The sequence below is a fragment of the Triturus cristatus genome, chromosome 11 (genome assembly GCF_964204655.1).
Source record: "Triturus cristatus chromosome 11, aTriCri1.1, whole genome shotgun sequence".
NCBI lineage: Eukaryota > Metazoa > Chordata > Amphibia > Caudata > Salamandridae > Triturus > Triturus cristatus.
In genome coordinates this window covers 780,877,942-780,887,717 of record NC_140594.1, presented here as the reverse complement: position 1 = coordinate 780,887,717, position 9,776 = coordinate 780,877,942, and the positions used below count along the sequence as shown (strand labels likewise).

At 42.8% G+C, this 9,776-nt stretch overlaps 1 long non-coding RNA gene across 2 annotated transcripts in view; it reads right to left on the bottom strand.

Annotated features, from left to right (window-relative positions):
• Positions 1-1,872: 1,872 nt before the first annotated feature.
• LOC146785425 (uncharacterized) overlaps positions 1,873-9,776 on the bottom strand; it is a 556,360-nt gene continuing 548,456 nt past the window's right edge. For both annotated transcript variants that reach the window (XR_014970407.1, XR_014970406.1), the window contains exons 3-4: positions 3,751-3,855; positions 1,873-1,963 (exon numbers count right to left, since the gene is read on the bottom strand). This is a non-coding gene — a long non-coding RNA (uncharacterized LOC146785425). The remainder of the gene's footprint in view (positions 1,964-3,750; positions 3,856-9,776) is intronic.

Genomic DNA, 9,776 nt, shown 5'->3' with positions numbered 1-9,776 from the left:
TTAAGAAGGGGGGCTGTGTGGTTCCCCTTCTTATTCTAATTTATTGGCCCTGATGACCCCATCCCCCAGGGCCTGTCTCCTAATTATATTTTTTTGACCCCAATCCCCAGGGCCGGCCACTGTTTTTTATTATTTTTAATGTGTATGTCTCCACCCTGTCACTAATTATTAGATCTTTTGGCTTCAACTTAACATCACACGTAGATGACACTCAGATAGTGGTGTCACTGCTACCGGGGGAAACAGACAGCACTGCAGAAAGGTTTAGAGGCTGCATGCAGGAAGTCAGTAACTAGATGGCAGAACATTGTCTCAAGCTAAATGCAGCTAAAACGGAGGTGTTGCTCTTCGGGTCCAGAGACAACTTCTGGTCCCCACGTTGGTGGCCGGAGGAAATGGGCACCCCCCCCCATCTCCGGTCTCGAAGGTAAAAAACCTGGGTGTACTGATGGACAGCTCGCTGTCCTTCAGGCCTCAAATTAATGCACTTACCTCAGCAACCCACTTCGTCCTAAAAACCATCCGGAAAGTTTGGCCGTTTCTTGCCAATGAGCACAAGAAGACAGTGGTAACAGGATTGGTGATGTCCCGTCTGGACTATTGTAACAGCCTACTGCTGAACGCCCAACAGGGGCTTCTCAATAAACTCCAAATTCTGCAAAATGCAGCAGCCCGCCTGATTACAGGCACACCTAAATCTGCCTCGGTATCACAGGATCTGGTGAAGCTACATTGGCTACCAGTTCGTAAAAGAATTACTTTTACATCACTATGCGTAATTTTTAAAGCTCTGCATGGCCTAGGGCCCCATTGTATGACCCAACTTTTCCAATGGTACAGACAGACAAGATTGCTGAGGTCAGCTGAACAGAGCCTGGTAATTGTCCCCAGAGTTAGGAAGGCGCGGTGGGGAGGCAGGAGCTTTTCCCTGGGTGCAGCAAAGGCATGGAACGCACTGCCACTGAATCTCAGACAACTGCCGGACCTCCTGTCCTTCAGGAGAGCACTGAAGACGTGGCTCTTCACACAGTAATTTCTCTGACCACACACACTCCGTCAATCAGCGCCAGGACACCTCCGGGTAACAGTGCGCTTTATAAATGTGAAAAATAAATAAATAAATAAATAAAAAATAAAAAATATATATTTATAGACACACCTAGGACATGCTGGACAAACCGTACGTACCTATCACCATGATGATTTGCGTGATATTCATTAAAAGGCGACTATGCATACAATTAATCCACGTGGAATGTATTTACACCACTAGTGAAGCTCTGACATGTCTGATGCCCTACCGTGCCTAATCCCGGTAGACACCCTTGTCATTTATTTATACAAACATGGGTAGCTATTGACGGGCACATTTAATACACATGCACACCAAGCCATTCAAAGGGGATTCGACAAAAATTCGACCAAAACTATGCAAGAAACCCCCCTCACGGTTAATAAAACACACATCCACTGCCGGATGTGTAATACTTTTTATTTTACTTTCTGGAAAGGGGACGAACATCACTTGAGAGTCACAGCGCGCTCCTGGCAGAGCCCAATGCTGTGGTACACCCACCATTGCCTGCTGAGTGCCACACACCTCTGTGTTGTATTCCACTAGCTAGTGCATATGCTATGACACTCTCTAGCCCATGTGCACTGTAACACCACCCCGTGAATATGTCATGCCACACTCGTCTTCGCACTCAATATATTGCCCCATCTAACGTGCCTTCCTCGATGCCTATGTTATAACGCACAGTGCTATGCCATACATATTACAATCTGGGATCCATATCTATCTAGTTTTCATTTTCAATTGTGCTCTCAGGACTATGTTCTATATAACATTGCGTCCACCTACCCTTTTCACTGGCATTACATTTTGCGATAGGGGGTGGAGGGTCAGGGGGTGTTTCTGCCAAGTGAGCCCGGAGTCACAATCACAAACGTCCTCTTCTTCCTGAATAAAAGTGAGATTATGATGCATACTTGTTAATATTTTAAGTAGTTCGCACAGACACACGTTTTAAAAACAATAACGTTCCTAATACCCACCTTCTCTGAACAGTTAGCTTGCTGCCCCATCCACCTCCTCCCTATCCTCTGTTGTCTGAATCCATGGACTAGCCTCCTCCCTCCTGCCATGCATGGTCTGATGTGCTGCTGCTGGAGCGGGTTATGCAAAATTTGTGTATACCCATCCCATTTTGCTTATCGTTTTATTAATTAGATGAATTAATTAATCATAATCGTACTAATGGTTTGGAGTGATGTGGAAATAACTAATCAACCTTATTAATGACCGTAATACACGTGGGATTTGCATCTGCATGGCCTAATTAATGACGTGAACTAAATTTCCCTCCTGCCATGCATGGTCTGATGTGCTGCCACCGCCCTCAATTTAGTATGATGTACCAGTCCACTCCTCCTGCCCTCCATTGCCCAATTCTATGCCCCATAATTGACCTCCTGCTTAAACTCTGTGCTTAGCTTGCTGCCCCTATTCTCCTTCCCCCTGCCCTCCGATGTCTTTGTGCATGCCCCTGCTCCATCCTTTTTTCCCACCATGTTCCATGGACCTGCCACTCCTATCTACTCTGAGTGTTCTGTTGAGCTGCCACTCCCCTCCCACCCGCCTAGCATTGTCAGATGACTGTAACCTGTCCCTGCCACCTCCACCCTGCCTGTCCACATGCCATGCCCCTATTCTCTTCCTCCTGTCCTACATGGTCCATTGTACTGCCACACCCTTCTGCCCTCCCTGGTCTGTTGTGCTGCAACTGCTCCTCCTGCCTGCCCTGTGCGGTCTGTTGTGAGGCCCTTTCCCCTGAACTTTCTTGTCTGTGCACAGGTCCTGACCCTCCCTTCTATCCTCCATCGTCCTTTGTGCATGCCCCTGCACCCTCCTTCTTGCCCATCATAGCCATTGTGCTGCCACTAACCCTCCCACTTGCCATGCATGGTCTTCTGTGCTGCCATGGCCCCTCCCACCTTCCCTGTGTGGTCAGTTAGCTGCCCCTGACCCCCTCCCACCTTCCCTCCATGGTCTGTGTGTATGCCATCACAGTCTCAGTGTTGCTCTTCATGGTGTGTCTTGCTTCTAGTGCCCATCCTGCCTGACCTCCATGGCTATCTTGCTGCTCCTGCCCTGCCCCCTTGCCCCCAGCCCTCTGTTTACGTCATCATTCTGGAAAAAGAGGCATACATCAAAGAAGCATATCTACAATTGAGAAATAAAGAATATTACGAAAAACTGAATACTAACCCCACGAAAAAATGGAAAGAGGAATTAGACACCAAACTTGATGTTTGGAGCAAACTAAAACTGCTGGACGAGGATGAAGTGAAATATCTCAAAATGGAACATCCTAAAATGGCTACTATAAATTTTCTTCCGAAAATACATACAAATCCAACACATCCCCCTGGAAGGCCAATAATTTCGGCAAAAGGAGCCTTATTAGAACCTATGGCCAATGTTTTGGATGTTTTCTTACTACCATATGTAAAAGGCCTGACTTCGTACCTACAGGATACAGGTGACCTGTTGAGACATCTACAGGACACTCCATGGCAAGCAACATACAAGTTAATAACAATGGATGTCATATCATTATATTCCAACATTCAGAATGACATTGGCTTAAAAGCTTGCAAATACTTTCTGGCGGAAAGAAACATTCAATTTTCTGATCACAACAGTATGCTATTGGAAATGATCCATATATGCCTTGAACAAAATACCTTCATGTTTGGGGAAGAGATCTTTCGCCAAGTAAAAGGCACAGCTATGGGGTTTTCTTTCAGTCCATCTTATGCCTGCTTGACCATGGGTCTATGGGAGAAGACCTGGGCATGGAGAAATGAAAACGATACTCATGTCAATAAGACCATAGCTTGGTTCAGATACATAGACGATTTGTTGATAATTTGGGAAGGAACCAAACAAGAATTTGCTGAGTATTTTTAGGTATTGAACAATTCTGACTTCAATCTAAAATTCACATACAACATCAGTGATCAGAGAGTGTTGTTTTTAGACACTGAAATCTATATTATGGATAATACAGTGCACACAACCCTACACCGTAAAGACACCGCAACAAATGCAGTCTTACATGCTGAAAGTTTTCACAAAAAAAGTTTGATAAAAAATATTCCCTATGGGGAATTTCTCAGAATTAAAAGAATATGCTCGAAAGAAGAGGAATGGTTGAAACATCGAAACCAAGCAATAATAAGATTCAGAAAAAGAAATGACAGCTCCAAAATGATCCAAACCTCCCTACAACGAACAGCGGCCATTAACAGAACAGATCTGTTAAAAGAAAAACAAATGGAAACAAATGAGGAACACAAAATAAGGTTCATAACAACTCACTCCACGGAAAATGCGCAATTGATGAAAATATTGCGTAGGAATTGGCACATCTTACGTATGGATCCAACCACAGCAACAATAGTGGGTGATCACCCTAATATAACGTATAGACGGGCAAAAAATCTAAGGGATCAATTGGTCCACAGCCATTTCAAAAACCAAAAGAAACAAGATACTTGGCTCAAACCCAAAGGTTTCTTTAAATGCACGTGTTGCAAAGTCTGCGCAATTGCCCAGAATACCAAGGAAGTACTGATGGCCAATAAACGCATGTGGAAGATCCAACAGTTGATCAATTGTAAAAGCCAATTTGTTATTTATATCATCGAATGCCCCTGCTCATTGAAATACGTGGGAAGCACAAAATGCGAACTAAAGAAACGTATTTTGGAACATGTACGGGCCACAATCAACACAGACAGAAGCAATGCTGTGGCCAAACACATGGAAAAGGAGCACAAGGGAAAATGGAAAGATCTAAAATTTTATGCCATAGAAGCAGTTGGAATACACCCGAGAGCAGGAGATCGAGAAAAGGTTTTGAGGCAGAAAGAATCGAAATACATCTTGAATGTCAGAACACTGAACCCAGATGGTTTAAACCAAGACGAAGAACTCCATTATCATTTGTGATCTGCTCATAAACAAGACTCCAGTTGATGTCTAGGAAAATGGGGACATTAATATTGACCTTCCGCATTTTCAGTTTGGTGTTTTAATGTTGTTTAAATTTGTTTAGGATAATTTTGGGTGACCTTGGGAGCAGCGCAATTGTATGTAAGAATTTTCTCTTTCTCAGTACATGAAGCATTGTATAGATATGATTGAACAAAAATGCGAAGTAATCAGGGGGTATATGATGAATGAAGGCCCACTGGAGGGCTTTAACTAATTGAATTTAACTCATGCGAGGTATACATGGATATTCGCATTAAGGAAAGAGCTGGAGTTCAAGTAATCACAATATCAACCCAATGTCGAGTGGTATCATACAATTGTGAACAATTGATATCGCATATGCTAATGAGAATTATGTTTGCAATCAACAGAGTACGAATATTTGATGTTCTATGAACAAGGTCGGAGTCGACCACCAAAATGTGGATATAATATTGCATGCAAATGTTTGAGCAATTGCTAGAGAAAGATTTTGTTTACTACAATTACCAGAATGCTTTGCTGCACCATCAAGGAAGTGATGTCACTTTTAGTTTAGATGGGAGTTTAAAAACAGAAAAAAAGTCTTAGTTATTGCTAGTCTCGTGAACAAGGTCTCTGCTGGGACTGAAACGCGTAGAGTTTGTTAATTGGCATGCTGTAAATAAAGAAACTTGACGAAATAATTGGTGACAACGCCGTATCCTTTCCGTGAGTGCGCGAGGAAGCCCTGTGGGGAAACGAAGGAGAATATATATATATATATATATATATATAAATATATCTATATATCTATATATTACCTACTGGAGGTCGCCAGTAGGTAGTTATAGTTAGGACCCTGTTTCCATAGGAAAACCGCAACATTCTATTTGGAATAACTTTAGCGCCGGTCGACGAATCCTCGCGAAATTTTCAAAATAGGTGGGGCGCTACGCTCCGCTCCTACCCTGAAAGTCTCGGGGGGATTCGTCAAGCGGGGGCTGAGAAAAAAGGGGGGTCCCAAAACGCGTTTTTCCCATGCATTTTTCCATAGGACCTTTAGACACAGCTACAGCCCGAACGGATGAACAGAGTTACTTGAAATTTGGCAGAGAGGTAGTCCTCTGGTCAAGGAAGTGCCTTTTGTAGGTCTGGTGTAAATCTGTTCAGTAGTTCCTGAGAAAATAGCATTTAAATCAATATATATATCTGAGCCAGCTTACGGTGCGCTTACCGTGCGCTTACGGTAAGCTTACCGTACGCGTACGGTGCCGTGCGCAAGCGCGAATCTGATTGGCTGTTAGATCTTAGTAAACATTCGAATCGGTCGAAACCAGGAAGCGGCGGCCGCCATTTTCTCTCTCGCACTCTGAGGGTGTGTTGAAAAACAAAGGCCAAAAACATGTAAAGGTGCTGTTTAGACAGCTCCTAAGCACCTAGCCATGATGAAGGAGTCCCCCAAGATCCCCCAAGGCCAAAATAGGCAATTTAATTTTTTTTGAAAATTTCGCCGATTACGCTTACCGTACGCGTACGGTAAAAATTATTTAAAAAAAAAAAATTATCCACACTCTCCCCACCCCGTGTGCAAATGGTGGCCGAAGGACCCCAATTGTGCATGGCAAATCAAAGATACAGAAAAATTAAAAGATTACCTTTCACAACGAAGCGCATAATATGTCCTCCATGTGCGCACAGTGCGCGAAGCGCATCGTGCGTACATGGCCCATCTAGCGTAACGTGGGCACGCGGTGCGCGTAGCGCACCGCGTGCCCACCGTGCGTGCACGGCACTAACTGCGTAAAGTGGGCGCGCGGTGCGCGAAGCGCACCGCGTGCTCACTGTGCGCGCACGGTGCGCGAAGCGCACCGTGCGCGCACGGAACGAACTGCGTTAAGTGGGCGCGCACGCCACGAATGGCGTAAAGTAACTTAGCATTTAAAAAACCGTACAAATTCACTGAAAAAACCATAGGTTTCACACACGTTATAGTTAGGAATTAGCATTTAAAAAACCTTGCAAATTCAGTGAAAAAAACATAGGTTTCACACATGTTATAGTTAGCTGGTCATTTTACTGATAAAAAACCATTGAAATTCCCCCGTTATAGTTAGTGCAGGCAACTATAACTCACGCGACCGCAATCCTCTGCTGATGACATATGTGTCTTTATGAAAAAAAAATATTTGTAATATATGTATAGCTAAAATTTAATGGAAGAAGACATGGGCAAATAAGTGTCTAAATACAGTATTAGCATCAGCAGAGGATTGCGGTCGCGTGAGTTATAGTTGCCTGCACTAACTATAACGGGGGAATTTCAATGGTTTTTTATCAGTAAAATGACCAGCTAACTATAACATGTGTGAAACCTATGGTTTTTTCACTGAATTTGCAAGGTTTTTTAAATGCTAATTCCTAACTATAACGTGTGTGAAACCTATGGTTTTTTCAGTGAATATATATATATATATATATATTCACTGCAAAAACCATAGGTTTCACACACGTTATAGTTAGGAATTAGCATTTAAAAAACCTTGGAAATTCACTGAAAAAACCATAGGTTTCACACATGTTATAGTTAGCTGGACATTTCACTCGTACAAAACCATTGAAATTCCCCCGTTATAGTTAGTTCAGATAACTATAACTCGCGCGCCCGCAATCCACTGCTGATGACGTCACATATTACATCACTCATAACATGGTCAGTGACATCACTCATGACATCACTGATGACATCTCAAATGACATCACTGATGACATCACTGATGACGTCATCCATGTGATAAATTACCGCATCTTCTCACACCCTAATATACCTTTGATACACCGACTCAAAATTTCAGAGTTCCATTCTCAAAACCATAGATACTCCAATACCAATAACTACATACCCACTTATTAACTCTTAGGTCTACATACACCTCCACTAATTCACCTGTACAGTCACTCATACTTACAGTCACTCCATACAAGACTATCATATGCATTTATACACCTATATAGACACTCACACATCACCAATCATCCATAGATGTACTCTCACACCTAGTCAGTCATGCAAATAATCACACTCCCATTTACTCACCTATGCGGTTATACACACTCAAGTTCACTTACTCATAAAAATAGTACCACATTCTTACGCTCTTATAGAATCATTGATACAAGCACACACTCATCGATACAGTCACTCTCACAATCACACACTCTCACATCTACCCACTTATATACTCTTACACGCATATATACTGCCTTTCACATATGTAGTTGGTCACAAATGTACCGCTGAGATATACATTCAATCCCTAATACACCCCATACATACACTCACTCAACCATACAGTTCATCACAGATGCACTCTTAAAACCATGCACCCACTGAATCACCCACTCACACATCTAGTCACAGAGTAACACACACCCTACCCACACAAACACTCAGGAACCCATACAGATACTCAGACAAGCAATCAATAACTCATATAGACACTCATATAGCTATTCACAAAACCATGCAGCCACTTATACACCTACACACAGACACATACAGACATTCACACCGTTTAGTCACTAGTCTGCAGTAAGATACATTTAATGACTCACTTATAGAGTCAGTTACGCACCACAAAAAATCATCCATTTACACACTTGTACACCCACTTATTCTTCAACAGGCCTTTCCCTATATATATTAAACATATTAAAACTGTTCAGAAACACATACTCAATGGATGACGTCATCAGTGATGTCATCAGTGATGTCATTTGAGATGTCATCAGTGATGTCATGAGTGATGTCACTGACCATGTTATGAGTGATGTAATATGTGACGTCATCAGCAGTGGATTGCGGGCGCGCAAGTTATAGTTAGCTGAACTAACTATAACGGGGGAATTTCAGTGGTTTTGTACGAGTGAAATGTCCAGCAAACTATAACATGTGTGAAACCTATGGTTTTTTCAGTGAATTTCCAAGGTTTTTTAAATGCTAATTCCTAACTATAACGTGTGTGAAACCTATGGTTTTTTCATTGAATTTCAAAGGTTTTTTAAATGCTAATTTCTAACTATAATGTGTGTGAAAACTATGTTTTTTTCAGTGCATATATATATATATATATATATATATATATATATATATATATATATATTCAAGCTCCCAGTTTTCCAACAGTTTGGGGAGCACTCCAGGACCAGCAATGCCACGTAAACTTGAACTGCTTACGAGGTGCGGCCTGACGCGTTTCGCTGTTTGGCTTTCTCAAAGGCCGGTCTCCTCTAATGTCCAGCAAAATGCAAAACCATTTGTTTGAAAGAAGCTGCCTCCTGATAGGCTCATTCTTCTCCCACCGCATTGTGGTACGTGTAGTCACGGTTGTTGCCTGAATTCACCTTGTATAGGTGCCAGGCAAGAGGGGATTCCTGATGCTTGCTCGTGATGAGTCTCGTGAGCTGGTAAGTCTTGATTCCGGTACCAGTCCTCCCAAAATGTGCTGGGCAGATTCCCAACTTCTTGGCCCGCTTTGATTATCGCGGTGGTGCTGCCCCCGTGGCTGGAAATGCCGCGTATAAATTCAAGCTCCCAGTTTTCAAACAGTTTGGGGAGCACTCCGGGACCAGCAATGCCACGTAGACTTGAACTGCTTACGAGGTGCGGCCTGACGCGTTTCGCTGTTTGGCTTTCTCAAAGGCCGGTCTCCTCTAATGTCCAGCAAAATGCACAACCATTTGTTTGAAAGAA